The following is a 21,474-nucleotide window of genomic DNA, read 5'->3' on the forward strand; positions in this document are numbered from 1 at the left end:
CTTCCCATAACATTCCACTCAGTTGATCACTAAATAATCAGATACAATGTCAAAGGCATTTAGTACTCGTTCAATACAAGATTCTGAATCAGTAATTACCCAAGACTCAACTGAATACATGGGTTTGAACTTACTCGCTAATTTCACCACCTGTGATGCAATGCCCAGGAAATGTTGAAGGCAAATGGTTGTCAAGGCTTTCGTCCCCACCCTATGTTGAGGTTATCAGCATCTCCAAATCAATGAACACTTCAATCTTTTTTCATGCCTAAACATTGTTGAGCGAGTCTTGGGACAAGATGAGAAACTGGAGAGCTGGGCAAGTCACCCTCCTGAATGCCTGTAAAGTTAGCAAGAGGGGGTCTGCAGATACCCTGATGCTGAAGGCTTGGTTCAGAGAACACTAGCCAATGGAACTTTAAAACGTAAGAGATGTTAATTAGGTCCACCTGAGAGTGATACAGACTGGAGTTATTCAGTGAACTTTACATTTTAAACTCAGCCTGCCAAAAACTGAATACTCTCCCCAAATCTAATGAACATAAACATTGGTGAGGGGGTGGGGGTGAAGAAGAAATATGGCTACTCCTGCAGAAAGTTTTGCTTCACCCGCTCATACACAGTCTGATTTCAGGGACTTCCCAATACCCAAGGAGTGCAAAGAAGCTGGTATGGATGAAAAATGTTACAACAATAGCTGAAATCCTCAATAGCTTCCTGGGAGTCAGCTGCTGGAGTATTTGGCTACAGGTTATCAGACAGCTGTTGAGGCAAGGGATGCCAATATCCCACTAAGAGGGAACTTGCTCAGCCTGTTCTCACTGGCATGGTCCACCACACCCGCAGTGGAGCTGCAATAAGGAAGGTAATCTAGGTCCCATGTCTGTAGGGAGGGGGAGAAGGGGCACAAACATCCTTTTCTGGACAACTTTGGAAGATGTCCAGGCCAGGCTTTGAGCTTAGATTTCTCCCAGGATTATCTGGGGTCTTTGATTTGGGGGTGGGGGGAAGTGGTCTTTTTTAGAGGGTCATAAGAGACCACTGTATTTAAATTGTTCCATGGAAAACATGTGTCCTGGCTCTTCTAGTCCCAGGTACTTCAGGAGCCACAGGCCTTGGTGAAGATATGGCCAAGTCCAAGAACCACACCACATACAACCAGTCCCCAAAATGGCACAGAACAGCATCAAGAAACCCCGATCACAAAAATATGACTTTTTTAAGGGGGTTTTCCCTAAGTTCCTAAGGAACATGTGCTTTGCCAAGAATCACAAGAAGAAAAACCTGGAGAAGATGCAGGCCAACAATGCCAAGGCCATGAGCACATATGCCAAGGCTATCAAGACCCTCAGAAAGCCCAAGGAGTTCAAGCCCAAGACCCCAAAGGATGGCTATCACAAGCTCAGTCAACTTGCCTACATCACTCATCCCAAGCTTGGGAAACATGCTCATGCCCACATTGCCAAGGGTCTCAGGCTCTGCTGGCCAAAGTCCAAGGCCAACATTCAAACCAGGCCTCAGGCTGTAGCTACAGCTCAGGTTCAAGCTCTGGCTCCCAAAGGTGCCCATGAAAGCTGCACAGTGGAGGCCTCTGTCTGCCAATGTGAGGGCCAAAGGATTGGTGGGACCCCTAGGCTGCTGCTATTTTTACAAACAAATCTGAGGCAGGTTCTGTCAAAAAACATAAAACAAAACAAAGCGTCCTAAAGAGTAATCTTACTGAAGTCAGAATTAAGTGACTGTTAGGTCAGAATTTTTTGAAATGAGAGGGTGGGTAGTGAGTGGTTGGAATCAGTGAGGTGTAGCCAGAATTTGAAAGTAAGCAGGGAGTCTCACTGTAAATTGGAACCAAGTGTAGCTTGTTTAAATGCTAGGCCCTCATTCTTGGAAGCATAAAAACTTGAGGGCCTTCCATGTGTTTTTTTTTCTTCCTGTTCCCATACTGTGCTTAGCTGCTTACAGAGAATCCAAGGCACATTCTGGGACATCTTACCTTTTTTTCTAGGGATTAACTCCCCCAGAACCCTCGAATTGAGCTCCAAGAGCTCTAATTTCAGGGACTTCCCAATACCCAAGGAATGCAAAGAAATGGAGAATGAAACTTTAAGCCAAGAGTAATATTTTCTCTCATTATGATTGAAATGTGGAATATGTTCAGGGTGAGAACACAAATAGAACTGAATGACCTTGTCCATCTGAAAAGGTCCCTAATATCTCATTGTATGAAGTGAAGAACCCTATGTAATCTTTTTTGTGTTCCCTGTCATGGCAGTGAGTAAGAAAGCAGTTCTGAGAACCCAAGCCTGTGACTCCCTATTCACAAAAACTTCAGACATGAAGGCCAACTCCATGCAAGGTGTATAAGGTCTTATAAAATATAAACCCTAACAATCTCTGAAATCTTAGCCCTTATCACATCTGTAGTTCCCCAAACAGTGGCTGGCACGTGGTGAGTACTCAGTACAAAGGTATGAAAGATAAAGTCTTCCAGCTGGATAATACCTTATCTTTGAAGGACCATCATCCAAAGCTATAAAGCCTTTTCTCACTTCCCTCTCTTTCCCAGATATAACAGTTACTATTATTTACTTCTATAATAGCAGCCATGAGACTTATGCAAGAACTATAACATTCCACTCTGAATTCCCAGAACCTAGCATAGTCCCAGGTATTCAGGGCATACACAATCAATATTGAATGCACAAGTTAATGAATGAATAACCAAGAAGCTCAAGTACATGGATATGTAGTGCCTTAATAAGAGCATTGTAGAATCAAGACAAGACAAAAATTAAATATAAAAATTTTATCCCTTGCTATCTTCAAAAATCTTCCCACAAATTCTGTTACATGAATCCTTTTTTGCTTGGTCTTGCATTGAGTATCTATAGCTATATATAAAGTGAACGCCTGGTGAGTGGGTGGATGGTGGTGTTCACTCATGTAGTGAAATGTGAATATGTCAGAATCAGAGAAAATAGCAAGAAAGATGTTTATGCAAAGCTATCAGTTCTCATGGCTGTTTTTTAAATCTGAGATGGTGCCAAGATGATTCAAACTTAATATTCACATCCATTTTATCACGTCAAATATGATCATTAGTGTTTGAATGGTGGTTATTTCCTGGCTGACAATAGCCATCGGGGTACTCACATTCCCATATGCCCGGGACTGATACAATTCAGATAGTCTGGAAAACAGTGGGAGGAAGGAAGCAATTAAAAATGAAGGGGAAGCTGGGGGCAGGGAATAGGCACCAATTTTATTCCATCCAAGAATATCCCTATACCTATTCTTCTGAAAGTTATGGGTGGGGACAGAAATGCTATTTTTAAAATAATTTTATATCCTCCAGTTGGCATGCTGTCTTGCCCATAGAATAAGTGTCAGGAAGCCCTAAGGGTGGGCATTAGTATTTAAAATAAGCTCAGGCTGTAGACCGGAAAAAAACAGGAAGAAATTAGTTCTAGAATACTGTGGTTGTGGAGAAAGCTGAAAAAGTGGACAGTGATAAAAGTATCAATTCAGTGTCCCAAGCAATATTTTATAACCCATTACTTACTAACCCCACCAGCACCCTAAGCAACACTTCACTGCCACCAGCAATATCTTTACTATGTAGGATGGGGTTGAGGAGTGAATGGGTGGGAGGGAGGCCTGCCATTAGCATTCTGAGCACTGCAGTGGCTTCTTGGGCAAGAGCATCATCACCCAGAAAAGCAGAGGGAAATAATGTGTTTGTCAATAATTTGCGAACACTGAGGATCCAAAGTAAAGAGGCGTTAACTGCATTCTTAATTTTAGGACGAGTTTGTTGCAAAACCTGACAGATGGTTTACTACATTCCTGTCCTGATCTTTCTGATCATTCAGCTAGATTAGATTGCCCAACCTTCCCCCATCTCCAGTTAGGTGGGGGTGGGGGTGGCGAGTTCTAGCCAAAGGAATGGTCAGAAGTGATTGAGGCCATTTTCTAAGCCCAGCTCATAATCCACTGTTTCTTTTCTCATTTGTAGCCTGAATGGAGAAGAATCTGAGCCTCTAGAAGGGGGATGGCCCCCAAACTAGATAGGATCTGGGTCCTTTTATGATCTACTCATAAGGTGGCCTACCAAACCCAACCAGTCATTCCATGAAGCCACTGGGGTTTGGGAGTTTATTCCTTCCAGTAGAGTAGAGATACAGCTGCTGCCTCCAAACTTTTCACAATCATGACTCAAACAGTCTCACATACTATGTCCTCCCATGTTCTCTGTCACTCTCAGGAGCACCCTCTTGACATGTCCCCTCCCATTTGGGGCGTGCAAGCAAACTGTTCATTCAGAATGTCAAAAACTTACTTGTGGCTAGAATAGTAATGACATTTAAACAGCCAAGGAATGGACAGAGTGATTTTGGGTAGAAATGCATAAAGAATTGAGGGGACATGATAAGCAATGCCTTTAGCCGGGGCATTCTTTCCTCATTGATGCACACATGTAATTTCTCTTAAAGTTCCAGGTCCACATGCATGTAGCCTTCCCCAGAGTTTCTGGAATATCTTGGACTTAACTAGTAGACTAGTGGGGCAATTCAAGCAGCTTTGGGCTCTCAATTTAAAGCTGGGTAGTTGATGTGAGGCTTCTAAACAAATAAATAGTCAAATAATGGCTCTCTGTGTATCTGGAGTGTAGTCATGGGAAACTGGAATTGGATGGACACTGGGGGACACATAAAACTGAGATGCTGGTGAGCAAAGTATTTCCTCAAGGTCCTGTTGCATATTTGAATCTTACTCTAGCTGCACAGACTTCTTATTTATCCAAGTGATACATTAGGAGGCAGTGCTCCAGGCTAGGGCAAGCATAACCTCTCATGAATGATGACTCCCCCTCATGCATTCTGCCCTTTACTTACTCACAGTCTAACTTTCTGTTGCCTCTACCCAAACTTAGAAAGGAAGTTCTTTCTTCAGCAAAGATGATCCCCTGGCTCACTGCATTTCCTTAATTTTCTACTGCCCCTGTGACACTTAGGCCACATAATAAATATAAAAAGAAAAGTTCATTTAAGAGCAGAACTACTTATAATTACAGAGTGAAGAAATAGATGTATATGCCCAAGCAGTTGCAGGAACCAGAATGCTGAGCTTCAGCAACCCACCGAGTTGCCTGCCATTTGACTGGGACAGAGGAAAAGGGGTTCTGTCTACTCATCATTGCCTGGGGCAGCCAGTGAACTGTTGGGGACAGAAAAACAAACTGTTGGTGCCTCTTCCCTGTCTGATAGCCAGAGAGATTCTTTTGAGTGTCCTGAATGACCCAGTCAACAGAGCACCATGGTCAGGGTCAGCAATTGCTAAGCCATGACTATGACCTATACCTCTTCCCTTTCTTGATGTATTTTCTTGAAGTTGCTTTTGGATTAAAAACCTCCCTTCCCCCATACACACACTTCTTGACTATTGCTTTTTTAGAAAGTTCCCTGTCAGCTACTTTTCTCTCCATCTCAAAGGTACCCTAGATAATGGTGCTGCCCAATGGAGGAAAGATCCCCAAGTTTCAGTTTGGAAAAAAAAATTCCCAAGAAAATGACTCATCATAAGTTACATTATTGTTCACAAATACATTCACTTCCTTGTAGGACTCCCACCTATTGATGTTAAGATCAGCTATGTGATATTGTTGAGGTAAAGAAATGTGAGCAAACATGATGTAGGCTACCACCTTTCAGAAGCTTTAGGAGGCACCGTGAGACTCTTCCGGTTCTTTAGCTTCTGTTTCCTGCCATGAAAGTGGTACATCCCATACTGACAATTATTCCTTAGCCTAGGTCCAGGGATAAGAAACATGGAGCAGAGGCAAATGAAATCAAGCAGAGACACAGCATCTGCAGCCACTAATATAAAATGTAGCCTGTTGTAAGCGACTAAAATTTGGGGAATTTTGTGGATGCAGCAAAGCTGACTAATATACTCTCTGATCAGGAACATGAGGAATGGATTTTGTGAATGAAAGATAAAATTTGTTGGGTTAAATCCCTATAAGGGGGGGTTTGTTGTTTATTGTAACTGTTCAATAATTACCTTCACATAACAATCCCCACACCCTTTTAACAGCCTAACACACTCATTAGCCCCTGAAATGGAAGAATTATTATGAGATAGAGGGGGAAAAGCCTAAATACTCAAGCTGGGTAAGATTAAAAGCGACTGGCTTGAAATTTCTCCAAAAAACTGGTGCAGTGGTAAACATCCACCACCCCCATCTACTGTAAGTCATTACATTACAGGTAGAGTGTGGTACTTTAGTGTTTATCTTTGTAATAGCAATAGAAATCAACTTGGCTTTTCTTTTTTATCTTTACCTTATTTTACTCACAGATTTGCTAGGTACTGTTTCTTAGCAACATGATTTTGGAAGGAACATGATTCTTTTAAGCTGGCACTGCAACCTGAGCATGCTCTTTCCGATGACCTCTATATTTCCTAAGAGGCTTCTTAGATTCTGTATTTCTCACTCAAACCCTTTTTCTTCTCTCTCCATGACTCAAGCATATGCCAACCTTTCCGCCTGCTTTTCTCTAGCCTCTGCTTTTAATTAGACCTAGGATTTCTTATTCTAGCTGTGTTAATTTTATTTTTTGGTATCTGCTTTGGTCAGCTTACTCCGTTTTATCTCCCTCCTGGTTATGTATCCATATTAACACTAACTTGTACCACTGCAGTATTGGGAGACAGTTCTCCATGAAGCCTGTGTTCCTGCACATATTGTAAGCTGAAGCACTGACAACATTTTGTTCTAGAGTCAGACTATCTTTTCAAGGGTGTGTATAGCAAACAGCCTTTGAAAATAGAGATAGTGCTTTTCACCAGAGAAAAGGGCAAGTTTGTTTTCTGTCCAGTATAATAAAGGTAATGTCTTTAGAGTAAATAATGGTTGGGTTTGTTTGCGGCCCACCATAAAAGAATGGAGTTTCCTACACTCAAGTTCCTCAGCTGTGACAAAAACCAACTGTGTCACTCCACAGCATGTAACCCTCAGGGGGGTTAGAAAACACAGGGAACTAGCACAAACATCTCTACCTGCTGTGCTATAATAAAGTCCTTTGTCTCTGATCCAGGAGTCTCATGTCTTCTGCCAGCATCCATAACACTATGGCAGGCCAACTTTTTAAGCTTGCAAGCTGAGCAAAATCTTGGACCCTTTAGAGTGTTTGACTTGTACCACTTCCTGTATGATTACAATTTAAATTATAATATATAGTTTATCATAAATTAATATCTGTATATATATATATATATGTGTGTATGTGTGTGTGTGTGTGTGTGTGTGTAGGATACCTCTTTATTTAAAAAAAATTGTAAAACAATGCATCTACAACACACACAAATACAATTATTGTATTCCTGATTGTTTAGTGTAGTTCCTTGCTCTTATAAAAAGGTTTGTTGAATGATCGAATAAATTGAAAGCTGGTGAAACAATTATATGTTATTTATTATAGAATTATCAACCCATGTATACCTCTAATTACTACTGAAAGTCAACATTGACTTCATGTCTTCAAAATAGCAATCCAAATCTTATTGCTATCTCCCAGAAGTGGATGAGTTCGTTTTATTAAGAGTGTATGGAGGCATCTCATCTCTACCTGTGGCTTTGTCCTTCTCAGTGAATGTTTTTGACCCTCTAGTCCCCTAGTCCTGACCCTCTAGTCCTCTAGCCCTGACCGCACTATCATGTATAGCACCATAAATATTAGTTCTTGAGTACCTTCTTCAACATTTTTTTGAGTGCCTATTCTTTGTAAGAAAATACTAGGCCTTTGGGATTTAAACATGTAAATAGGCAAATTATAATTCAAAAACAATAAATGATATTATACAATTAAAAATTCTGCAGAATCCAGAGAGGCACAACCAATTCAAAAGACAGAATGAGACCATTAAGCCAAAGGACTGGGATAGGGGTATGTATTAACCAATATTTATAGTCCAACCTAATTTGGGGGCCTCATCTACTTTTATTTTACTTTTAGTTTCTTAGCCCTTGATTTTATCATATTGTTGCAATCACTCATTTCTATTTTCTCTGCCCTGACATCCTACTTCACTTTCCTATCAGAAGTTCTTGCTCCTATAAGAAGCTCTTGATTTAATTATTATTCCACAAAGAATGTCATTACCTTACTTTCCTTTTCTGCTGTTTTCCTTGGTGCTGACCACAGAGGGTCACCCTATTTGGTTCTAGTTCAGTCTGGGGCAGGCACCTGTGTCTCTAAAATCCCTTGCTATGTATTCTAATGTGCAGGCATGCTTGAGGACACTTGTTGTAGGATTTTCTACAACTTCACTAATTCTAAATTGAAAGAGATTATGCATACCCGTCAGCACATACTCATATCTGATTTTTCCCCCAGTTAGTTTCTCTTCTTAGCCAACCCTTCTCTCCTCTCACTCTGCATTTTGACTTTATGAAGAATAGAATAGCCGTGGCTAGGACTGTGTGTTGTTCTGATTTAAGAGTTAACAATGTAGTTCCAGAGATAGAACTAGAATCTGATGTTTCTATCAGTAGGACTTGCACAAAGTCTTACAAGGTATAGAAAACCACAAGTAGGATTTAGTGCTAACCTCTGTCCATCCTAGATCCAGTGGAAAAGAAGAGGGAGAGGGAGAGGGAAGGAGAAAAGTTGCAGCTTTCCACCTCTCCTGGTAGACTAGCACACACAGAAAGTAGAGAAAAGACTGGGAGTTGCCATGGCAGCTTAAAGCTCCCCACAGACACCAAGACCATCCTGGTTCAGCCATTGGAAGAAGAATACCTTTCTTAGCAAGTCTCAGCAGATACTTTGGTAACCTCATGAACTAGGGGTGTACCCCTGCTCCAGAGAGAGTCAAAGAGATGGGCCCTCTTTATTTATGCAGCAAGCAGCCCATTTCTACTGAGTATGACCAGGCCAGGATGCCTAAACACAAGAAACCCACTAACTCCTTAAAAATATGTAACTATAAATCAGCCACATTCTTACATTTGAAAACATTTTAACATGTTAATCAAGCAACTGAATTATAATCATGGTGCAGCAATCAGATTTATATGCAAGTCTTTTAGTCTTGCAGCAAATTTAGGAAGAAAATCAAAAAACTAGAGGAGGTATCATTATCTACCTTGAAATTTATTTGAGTATCAAGGCACCCTTAAAAACATTGCCTGAAAGATGCTTTCTAATTAAAATTGGTGAATATGAAGTAGGCTGAGTGTGTCCAGGGATCCCCATTTTTATGCCCCTGTAACCTGAGACATGGGGGGCTGCTGTTTAATCAGTTGATCAACTAACTGTCTATTTGATTCGTTAATTCATAAAACATTTATTGATTGGTTATTATGTGCTAAGGACCATGCTATGTGGTAAGGATATAGAGTGAAATAATTTTATAAATTACTATCTTAGGGAGCTTTTGCTATAGACAGGTAGTTGCAGTTTCAAAACATCGTGATAGGTGTTATAATCAGCAGAGAAGTATGTGCATGTATAAAGAAGTGTAGGTATGTATAAAGGAACAAATAACCCTGCTGTGCTAGGGTAAGGAGAGATTGGAGTCCAGGGAAAAGATATGGTATCTCAGCTCAGTTTTGGAAGACAGTAAGCATTTATCAGCTGCAAAATGTTAGGGAAAGAATGCAAGCAGCAGAGATTACACAAGCTAAAGATGTATAAAGCTATGTGCTGCAAATGGTACTTATAGTGCATAATACATGTGCAGCAGAGCTGCTGGTGAGAAAGAGACAAGAAAGAGTCAGAGGTCAAATCAAGGGGGCTTTTGGCCCCATACTAAAGAGTTGGGACATTATTCTGCATATGACAGGGAGCTTTTAAAACCAAAGACTGCTTTGATCAAGTCCTCTGTGTGTGTGTGCATGTGTGTGTTTCAGAAACTTTTCAAACACTGGGAGTGGTGGTTATCCAGGTGCTCTGGTATGTTTGCAGACAGGGAGACAAGTTAAGAGGTCATAGGTGACACGTTCATGACATATATCAGTCCTTGGGTTAGAGATGTGACAATATATTTCTGAGAATTCACATGACAAGATGACTGTGAAGGTAGGGATGAGGAAAGAAAAGGTTTTTTGTTTTTTTGTTTTTTTATTTGGTACTTGGGTGAAGTTGTTCACCCAAACAGGGAACATAGTGGGTTGGAGATGATGAATCAGTCTTGAATGGGGCAAGTTTGAAGTGCCTGTGGAATATCTAGAGAAAGATGTGTGATGGATAGCTCTATACACAGAGAATAATAGAGTTTATGATACAAATTTGGGCCTTGTGATTAGAGATAATGTAGTAGGTCAAATTTCCCAGGAATATATTAAAGGGTTAAATAAAACATCCTAAATTGGGTTGCTCAAGCTTTAGTGTGTATATAGGTCACTTGTTAAAATATAAGTTTTGATTCAGTAGATCTGGGGTGGGCCTGATAGTCATCATTTCTAAGTAGCTGTATGCAGACCACATTTTGAGTAGCAAGATTCCAGAAAATACTAGTGTTGGAAGACAGGCAGATGATGAGAAGTCTGCAAAAAGAACTGAGTAGAGGAAGTAAAAAATGTAAGGGAAAAAAAAGGAGTATTGCCTTAGGATCCAAGAAAGACAGTTTTATGAGAAAGAAAATGTTCAACAAAGTCAAAGACTGCTGACAAATAGAGTTAAGAACAAACTGTTAAATGTCAAATGAAATCAGCAATTGAAGGTAATTTTGAACTTGGACAGGACAGTTTTTGTATCATGAAGGGAACAGAAGCCAATTGTAGTGGAGAGCTAAGTAAATGGTAGGTGAGGCAATAGATAGCAAGTATGGACTGGTTTTTGTAAAAAAACAAAACCTTGGCTGTTACAGCAAAGAGACAAATTGGGTGACAATTTAGGAAGGGCAAAGCTTAATCACGACTCATCATTTTTAAGATAATAAAGACATGTCGTTTTTGGTAAGCCAAATAATGCCTCTCCCTCAAAATATTCACCTCCTAGTCCCCCAGACTTGTGAATTACCTTAAATAGCAAAAGGGACTTTGTGGATCTTAAATTAAGGATCTTGAGGTGGAGAGATTATCCTGGATTAGCTAGGTGGGCCCAGTGTTATCACAAGGGTTAAAAAAGGAGGCAGAAAAGTCAAAGCCAGAGAAGGAGGTGTGACAACTGAGGTGGGAGTGATACTTCTGCTGGCTTTGCTATGAACATGGGAATGTGGGTAGATCCTGGTTAAAATCCCCAAAGAGTTCTCTTGTCCTCACCCATGCTCTCTCTTGCTCTGTGAGCCACACTTGCCCATTCATTCTCCCATTTGCTCTCCATGGCCATGGGACCTTAAGTGGTAATAGACTGTGGCTGGGAACCCAAGCTAAACTAGCCAGATTTGGACTGGATTGAATTTACTATGGAGCAGAAACATGGGCAATGGCTTTTATTCTGGCTCTGCTGAAGACAAGATTGTATTTCTTTTATGGCGAGACAGACAGAGATGAGACCTTGGAGAACCCCCTTAATTTTACATAGTCAATAAAGCTTTCCATGAAACCCCATCTTCCTGTGGGGGCCTCAGGAAATCCTTTTCCTTGTGGAATTCCACTTCCACCAATAACAGTGTCATATGTAGAGTGTCTAGATGTTACCAGAGACAAATGTGTCTCATCTTCCCCCATTGCCAGTGGGAGTAAGGTCCTTGTGATGTTCTGAGAAAAGGAATTTTCGGAGACTCACCCAAGAGGATGCAATATTTTCATGGAATTACATCCTGGATTTCTAAAGTCCCATTTCTCTTGTTCCAGTCATAGAAGAAGTGTAGCTGGAGCTTCAGTAAGAGCTAAAATCATAGCCGGTGTCCAGAATTTCCATTCCATGTTGGAGCAGGGTCCAACATAGCAACAGGCTAGGTGTAGTCCATTAGTCCACTGTGTGTGTATGGGTCCACATGGCTATGGGCCACACAGAAGAATGCCAGGAAGCCAAGTGTAAGTCATGAACCAAGTGTTCCAAGAGTGTGAACTTCTTCATTCAGGGGATTATATATCCCAAATTTTGAGTGTTTGCAGTGGCCATGCCCATTCTGGCCAACCATCTCTGTCCCCAAGTATGATTGACAGACAAGTATCTTCCCGATGTCATACCAACTTTATTGGGCATGTGTCTAGTTTTCCTTTGTTGAACCCCTCCCCCAGTGTTTGGATGCAAGGAACATGCCTACAATGTCTGGCCTTTCCTTTGTCCTTTACTATTATTAATAACTAGCTAATTAAAATGTTATCACAGACAGACTGGAGGAATGCAGTGGTGTTGCCTCTCTTACTTGTTTTAAGGGATTTCAGGAAAGTGTTTTACTTGAATAGGATGTGGTAGCTGCTGCAATTTAACTAAATACAGAACCTGACTCCCCTAAATAATCTCCGCTTTAGGCTGAGCTCTGTTGGGTATAGGGGAAATTGACCAGTGGGAGGATCCTGGGATTTCTTGGACTGTTTCTCCTCTGAAGGTTTCTATGCTGAAACCAAAGTTGAGAGAAAATATGGTCTCTTAGCCCCTTCTGTTTCCACCTCATCTTACAGCCTCTCAGCCTGAATCTACTTTATTTCTCACCAGTTTCATGTTAATATAGTGGTGGTGTTTTTGCAGCTTCCCTGACCCTGCCAAGCCTCTAACCCCACCGGGTACTGGAGCTGCAGGAAACCACTCCGGGCCTCCTGGTTTCCATGGAGACCCTACTTGAAGTCCTAGGCTGCTCCCAAACCAGGGGAAATCTAAACCTGAACATTTGTATTTAAATGAGGGAAATTGGGGGGAGGGCCTGCTGGTGTTCAAGAACTCAAACAAGGGAATCTAAAAATGTCATTACTCAGTCACCTCCTGCTCACAGGAGAAATCTAAGAGACAATAGGCAGCAAGGGACAGAGGGCTGTTTAAGAAATATCTTTTAAAGACTCATGTTTGATTTCAGGTTGTAAGGGCCAGAACTACTCAGGAAACTGGGAGCCCCCTGTCCTTGTGGGGAGTTCCTGGCTGATAATGATACACAGTTTCATTTCCAAGAAGCAAGGGAGAGTTTTCACTTCCCCAGAATCTAAAGCAGTGGTTCTCAACCTTCCTAATGCCGCGACCCTTTAATACAGTTCCTCATGTTGTGGTGACCCCCAATTTCATTGTTACAAATTGAACATAATTAAAGCATAGTGATTAATCACAAAACAATATGCAATTATATATGTTTTCCGATGGTCTTAGGCGACCCCTGTGAAAGGGTCATTCGACCCCACAAAGGGGTCGCGACCCACAGGTTGAGAACCGCTGGTAAAGTCTTAAAGATTCCCTGCTGATGGAGGAGGGGCCACATCTGTATCTCTCATTCTCCACCCTTCCTCTCCCTACAAAGCTTTGGGCTCTGGATTAGCTGCTATTTAGTGGCTGAATCCCTAGCAAAAGGTTGGGAGAGGAGGAGGAGGTGATAGCTGGGCAGAATATATGGGAAGATTGAATTGCACAAGAATTCAGATGATGTCAGCTTGAATAAGGGTCTGACCTACTGAATGTTAAATGTGGCTGAATGATGAATCCTCGGAGGGGATTGATGGCAGAAAGCTCTAAGAAAGAACCGTGTGCATCTTTAAAATATTAAGCAGGTGGTTTTGCTGATCTCTGGCTGCAACTCCCAGGGCACTGGTGGAATCTCAGCTTTCTGCTATAATCACTTGAACATTACTTACTGCCCTAGATAACCATGGGTCACGTGCAGTTTGCACTGTAAAGGGAAATGTTTCAAAAAAGAAAAAGCCATTTTAAGCTATCAGAGTGCCTGCTGGTCTTACAAAAAGAAACCAATTCAATTTAATACACACCTTCTGAGGTCTACTATGAGCCAAATGTGTGCAAAATGAATGAGATGGTCTTTGCCTTCAAGGGGCATGCACTCTGATTGGGATGGCAGATACACTCACAAATGACCAACAGTGCCAGACAGCAGTTAATAAGTACCACGGATAGGTCCAAGGAAGGTGGAATTAATTCTAATACAGAACAGAAAGAACGGTTTAAGGACACATATGTAATACCTTAATCAATAAAGAAAAAAATAATTTAAAAAATAAAAAATAAAATCAATAAATAAAAATTTTTTAAAAATTAAATAAAACTGTTTATATTAGATACCTCTGAGATCTAGCCTTTTTATAATAGACACAGAAGAAAGAAGTATAGGGAAAACTTCTGTAGGAATATAATAGAAAAATAAGTTTTACAAATTGCCTGTTATAAGATGCCAATTCCGTAAAATTGTCAAGTGACATAGAAAGCTATTTTTTTTCTTTCTGATGACTATTCTATTGCTGTGATTGATAGGGGACTGCATATTGGTCCTACCTTGGCCTCTATTCCCTTTTTACTACTCACTAAACCACAATATGTTGATATTAGAGATTCAAATTTTCATGGTTTCATTCTTAAATATACCCAGAGGCTAGAATTGTGAGAAAGAATGCTTTAAAAATGTACATGGGTTCAGGTTGAATAAGATCTATGTGAGCACGAAGGATATCGAGAAATGTTTCTACTTGAGGCAGGACTGAAATGCAGGAGGTATTTGTGCCCATCAGAACTTCTTTGCAGAGTCATGGTATGCAAAAATGAAGAGATGAGTAACAGCATCGCAAATGATGAAGAAATTTTTGAAATACTTATCACATGTGGTCTGAGTTTAATGCATGTTTTTCAATAATAAGCCTTCTAATTTTCATTACAAAGGTAAGACAAATTCAGGAATAAATTAAAGGGCATGGAAGCCAAAGGTTAATTCTTGGCTTCAAGCCTTTGGATGGGAGATATCAAGAGATAATGGGATTAAAGGAAAGCAATTATTTCTTAGAAAGGAGAGAAAAAAAAAGCCATATGTGCTCAAGCTAGTCATATCTTCTCTGTCATTAAGATATTGGTTACTAAGGGTTTGTTTTCTAGGTCCTACTCTCAGTTGGTTAAGGAACATACCTACAATAAAAACATCTCCCTAGAGTTTTGGCAATATAGCAGAATATTAGCAATTATTAGATGAAAACAACAACTTTAAAAGCACAGAATGCCAAGAGTCTACTTATTTTCATTATTTATTATTTTTTTCATTCTCTGTCACATGGTTCACTGCAGGATCTTAGACTCTTAGTTTACTTCCTTTGAGGCCATGTTTGTCAAGCTTCTGAATAACTGAGTAAAACTCTCTGGTTTCTTAATTTCAAATAAACACCCATGGACACATGGGCACCTCATTCATCCAAAAACAATCAAATGCTTGTATAGAGTATATTTTTGTAGTGGTCATCAGTATGGCAGGACGGTGCCTAGATATGAGTTTGGTAGCTTAAGGAGTGCCCACTTGTCACCACTAATAGCTGGAAGCAATACGGACAAAATAAAATCATAAAGGAGAAATGAGTCATAAATAATGAAAAGATGGAGAGGAAAAAGGAAGTGAAGAAACAAAAGGGAGAAAAACTAAATAGAACAGGGTGTCTCAAGCACTTAGTGAACAGGTTAGGATCTACAGTTTACTCTCCTTGGGATTTAAAGATAGAAATTTCAGAGATAGAAAGGATCTGGTGAGCACCCAGTCTACTTCTTCATTTCACAGATGAGAAAGTAGGATCCAGGAGGAGATGAGTGACCTGTCTAACATCAGAGCTGATTACAGATGCAGCCATCAGCAGCCAGGTTTCCTCCTGGTCCAGTGTTAGTTTTGCTTCATCATTTCTCACACTTGAAAAGGCTCACTGAATCCAAAAATCCTTTGATATTTCAATATTTTTTCATTTTTCCTTGAACTCCTAATAATTTTTTTACATTTATATTTTTCCTTTACAGCTTATAAAGTGCTTTATCTATTTAACCTTTGTACCAATTCTGAGAGAAGTAAACATCAGCTATAAGACTCACATGGGAGTTGTCTAATTTTGATTTAAGATATTTCCCCCCACAAATACTTACCCAACTCTTATTTATGGAGCAGTGAGGTAAATTAAAAATAAATAGACCATATTGTTCCTTCTCTTATCCACCATATCACCAACCAGGAACTCATTGTCTTTTAAGACAATGAAGCATAGAAGTGAGAGTGAACAGTATGACAATAAAGATGACAAGGAAGAAATAATAATGTAGTTAGCAAACACACACACAGCACAACCTTGCAAATTGGTGCTAGGGATGACTGTGGTTAAATCTGCTGATGGTTCTAGATATTTACAATAGATGTAGCACTACCTTTAGTTGCTTCTGCAATAGTGATCTTATTATTTCAAGAAAATTCTCTTTGAAGCTGATGAATACAGTTCCAAGAATAAGACCGAGGACTGATGTCAGGGGATAGGAGCATCTCCTCTCACCACTCTCTGCACTCTCTGAGGCTCAGCCCTCCATGGCAGGATGGTTTCCATCACTCCTGCCATCCAGTCATCGCTGACACTACTTGGCAGCCAGCCTGCCTCTAATGGAATGTGTCCTACAGCTGGGAATTAGGTCATCAGTAATTCACTTCATAGCATTTTATGAGCTGGGCTCTAACACAAGAGAGTGATCTGGCCTCACCAGCAGGAGTTTTCCTTGATGTGAGAGGAAGGGGGGAGGAAAATATACCATTCTGAATAATCAGACAATACATTCATTTCCAGAAAGTAATGAGTTAGGACAAGAAAACTGGATGTTTCTTCAGACTCCCTGCCTGATCAGGTCACTTCTCATTTTTGGACTTCAGTTTCTCCAAAAGGCTTCATCCAAATCTAACATTGCATATTTCTGGCTCTAGGGGACCCCTCATGGAAGTTAGAAAATGTGGGATTTGTCAGGTCAACCCCCTCTTTCCTGATGGTGCTCTCTGGAAAGGAAGATGGATAACCCTATTCTTTTGCCACCAGTGTGCTGGGGTGGGGTGGGAAGAGCACTGATTTATAGTCTTTGCTAATTTCCATGGTGTATTTATGACCCAGTTGATTTCAAGCTATCAATGATTTAACTGGTGAGCAAAATTTCTGAAAATTGAACAATTGGCTCTCAAAAGCTGGTATTAACAACATTAGCACACCACTGGTTCACCACTAGATAAAAAGAGCTGCATCAGTGAATAACCTCTCATGCATAGACATGTAGCTGGATTGTCCATACACCAAATATATAGTGTATATATATATACTAATAAAAGGGTAATATGCTAATTAAACTGGATAGACTGGACGTCTTCCAGACATCCTTCCAGACAAAGCCATGGTGGCGGGGGCCGAGGCAGAGGCGGTTAGGGGCCATCAGGCTAGCAGGCAGGCAGAGATGGTTAGGGGCAATCAGGCAGGCAGGCAGGTGAGTGGTTAGGAGCCAGCAGTCCCAGATTGAGAGAAGGACATCCCCCAAAGGGTCCCGGATTGGAGAGGGTGCAGGCAGGCTGGGCTGAGGGACCCCCCATGCATGAATTTTGTGCACCGGGCCTCTAAAATATATATATATATATACTAGAGAGGCCTGCGCCCTCTCGCAGTCTGGGACCCCTTGGGAGATGACCACCTGCTGGCTTAGACCCGCTCCCCTGGGGATTGGCCCTAAGCTGGAAGTCAGACATCCTTCTGGCAGCCTGGGAGCCCTTGGGGGATGTCCACTTGCCAGCAGGGAGCAGGCCTAGCTTCAGTCAGACATCCTTAGTGCTGCTGAGTAGGCGGGAGAGGCTCCCACCACCACCGCTGTACTGGCAGCCATCAGCCTGGCTTGTGGCTGAGCAGAGCTCCCCCGGTGGGAGCACACTGACCACCAGGGGGCAGCTCCTGCATTGAGCGTCTGCCCCCTGGTGGTCAGTGTGTGTCATAGTGACCAGTCATTCCCAGTTGTTCTGCTGTTAGGTTCAATTTGCATATTATCTTTTTATTATATAGGATATATATATATATACTAGTCTATCCTTGTTTTGGTTTTAGATAAAAAAGATATTCACAACTTCTCCTCTTTGATTCTACTCCAGCTGCTATTCTTAATTTATTTGAAGTTCTCTCAGAAATATGTAGAGAATTCTCATTAGAAAAATGTACATACTCCTACAGCTTTTCACATGAATTTCCATTTCTTCTACCACATGTTCAGGGAGCCATTTGACTTTTATTTTCTTCTGATCGCTAGGACCATGCATTCTTCTTGCTGAAAAACTCAATATGTATCTCATGAATTTTTCAGAAGGTTCACTGCTATACGAGGCTTAGAAGGTGAAAAAAAAATCACTAGAGTCTTCTTTCCTCCTTTTCACTTGATGGGAAAGAAGCCCTTCTTCTGGGTCCTGGAACTTTACTGCACAAAATCTTCCATAAAATTGGGGTGATTGAGGTTGAAATCAGCACCTGGCATGGTGATGGATAAAATGATGAGTCTGTTTCCTTTTATCCCTTCAATTGAATAGAGGGTATAGAAAATATTCAATTCACATCTACTGAGCATTTGCTATAAGGACTCAGCACTGCCAAGTATTGTGAAATACAAGAGAAAGTATAAGTGATGATACCAGCCTTCAAATTTATCATCTGGCTGGGGAGATAAGATTAACATGCACAAATTAATGAAAATCAATTTAAAACATGTTATAATTAAGTGTTCAATGATGTGGCACACATTCTAAATGCAGCACGAATATAAAGAAAAGTAAAATTAGTTGAAACAAGTGTTATCCAAGAAAATGTAATGACTGGCAATGGGGCTTAAGCTGCCATTGATGTGAAGATAATGTTTCATTAATAAGTGAAGGTATAGGACTAGCCAGGCTGGGGGAATTGCATTTAAAAGGCTAGTGGCAAACAAACAAACAAACAAAATAAACAAACAAAAAAAAACAGGGAAAGTGGAGAAAAAGTGAAATCCCTGGGCTAACACTGGGCTCCAGGATGAATGTGTGTCAAGGAGAGAGATCAGAAAGGATTATACAATTCTCTGATCTACAACCTCTGCAGCAACCAGCACAAGAAGCTAAGCTTCAATTTCTGAAGCAATCAGTCCAGAAAGTTCAGGATCTGTTCATTGACTGTCAACTTCCCCAATTTTTGTTCCTCATCCTCTGCTTCCAATTCAGGATCAACAAGAAAGCCAAAGATGCTCTGTAGACCAATCATATAGATCATCCCCCTTCTAGTTAGTCTGCTTCCAGCTTCTCTATGCCAAAAACCTCCAATCAGAGCACACCCAAATTCTCCCCCAACCTTTTTTTTTTCTATACAGCTTTCCAAGTCCCCACCTGCCTTTGAGTCTTTGCCTAATGTAAGTGATGGTGGTTGAATCACACTCTGAATAAATTGCCTTTTCATTTGGATGATCTTTGTTTATCCCACAGTGGGAGAAGAGCACACCTATAATTCTGTCTCCTTTTATTACAGGAGGATATATATATATATATATATATATATATATATATATATACACTAATAAAAGAGAAACATGGTAATTAATGTACGACCGCTACCCTTCCCATTGGCTAATCAGCATATCCTTATGCAAATTAACTGTCAGCCAAGATGGCGGCCGGCAGCCATGCACTGAAGTGAACAGGAGGCTTGCTTGCTCCAGTGACGGAGGAAGCCAAGGTTCCCCACCTGCTGCTGCCGGCCTCTGAGCTGCAACTCTAAGAAACATTGTTGCAAATATGGAAGGTAAACATTCCCCAGAAACCTGCTTTCAGCCAGCCAGGCTTCAGCCAGCAGAATCTCAACAGTGTTACAATTATAGAACCCAAACAAACCCAGATCCCTGCTTTCAGCAGCGGAGGTCTCATAGCTGGAGCCGAGCCTCAGAGCTAAAACCGGCTCTCAGCTCCAGTGACAGCCATAGAAGGTAAATAAATCCCAGAATAAGAAAAAAAGGAGAGGTTGGGAGCCTCAGTTGCCCGCCAGCCTGAAAACAGCCATCATCCCCTCACCCAGACTGGCCAGGCACCCCAGTGGGAACCCCCACCCTGAAGCAACAAGATGGCGGCTAATTTGCATACTGAAGGCAGGCGGCAGCGGGAAAGGCTGTCCGTCGTCCTGGACGGATCTGTGACCCTGCTGGGTGGGGGGCAGTGCTTGAGGCTGTCCGCGGTCCTGGGACCCAGAACTGTGACCCTGCCGGGTGGGGGGCAGTGCTTGAGACTGTCCGCGGTCCCCGGACCGGGATCCGTGACCCTTCCCGGTGGGGCGGCAGCTCGCACAGGGGCGGATCGGCCGGGGTTGGGCAGGGAAGGACGCCTGGCTTCCACCCAGCCTCAGTCACTCTAGGCAGGTGAGCAGTGCAGAGAGCCTCTGGACAGGGGAGGCAGGCCGGCGGAGGGCGGCCTGTACTCCCCACATGGCGGTGGTGACAGCTGTGAGCGTGCCAAGAGGAGCCTGCAGGCTGAGCTGAAGTAGCTCCTGCAGGCCATCAGCGCCCAGGAGTGGCTGCGCAAGTCCCGCCTCCTGGCCCAGAAGGTGCAGGATCACAGGGACAGCCACTGTGGCGGGCCAAACTGACGTCCTTCTGGCGGCACCATGGGGGTTTGCGGATCTGCAAAGCCAGAGGCCTCCGGTGTGCACATCCCCCTTGGCATGCGAACATCCCCCAGCACACTGTCACCCTCCCCCGCCTGCAACAGTTGCAAACCAAGGCGTGCACAAGTTCCCCCCGCCTCTCCACCACAATTCCATCAACCCGGCATGCCTAACGCCCCCACAGGATGTGCACACATCCCCTCTGATGCGCTCACATCCTTTGGAGAGTGTCTGGGTGTTCCGGGTGCTGAGAGTGGGCGCCTGTGAGATGACAGTGAGAGGGCGGAGTGGTGATGCCCTGTTCCCAGGGAGGCCAGTGCAGCTACGAGATCACCTCTGGGGGGTTAATGCAGGTGCTGAGGCAGGAGCAGGTGCAGACAGATACACCTGGTGGGGCGGGCGGCCCTCACTGAGGTGCCTTCGGTCAGTGTTCAAGATCAAGAACCCAGAGGCAGAGAGGAATTCCGTCCTCTCAGTGAAACAATGGGATAGTAGGGGCGACTGTAGAGAAGGAATGTGCACTTTGGGTGCCAGCACCCATGAGCGAAGGCTGCCCTGACTGAGCCTCGCTTACTTGGGGCCTAGTGCACTCCTGCCAGGCAGCGGGTGATAGGACGTGCTTTTCTGAATTAATGAGAGAAAACGTTGATTCTCCTGCTGCCCACGAAGGTGGAAAGTGAAGTGGGGAGACATGTGAGGAGTGAGCGAGGTTCCCTGTCTGGGGGTTCCAAATCTGCTGTTGGTTTCTTTCACCGCTGACTAGAGATATACAGGGTGTCCCCCCAAAATGTATACACACTTTGAATACCTACTAATTCCAATGGTTTTAAGCATAAGAAAGAAACAACAATGGAGCTGTTATCTTTTAAAAGTGTGGCCACAAACAGGTAGTTGGACATTCCCTGAGGGGTCTCAGATTGGAGAGGGTGAAGGCCAGACTGAGGGGCCCCTTT

At 42.3% G+C, this 21,474-nt stretch overlaps 1 pseudogene; it reads left to right on the top strand.

Annotated features, from left to right (window-relative positions):
• The first annotated feature begins 1,126 nt into the window (after positions 1-1,126).
• LOC102421595 lies at positions 1,127-2,364 on the top strand (annotated as a pseudogene).
• Positions 2,365-21,474: the final 19,110 nt, after the last annotated feature.

Source organism: Myotis lucifugus, unplaced genomic scaffold (genome assembly GCF_000147115.1).
Source record: "Myotis lucifugus unplaced genomic scaffold, Myoluc2.0 scaffold_188, whole genome shotgun sequence".
Classification (NCBI taxonomy): Eukaryota; Metazoa; Chordata; class Mammalia; order Chiroptera; family Vespertilionidae; genus Myotis; species Myotis lucifugus.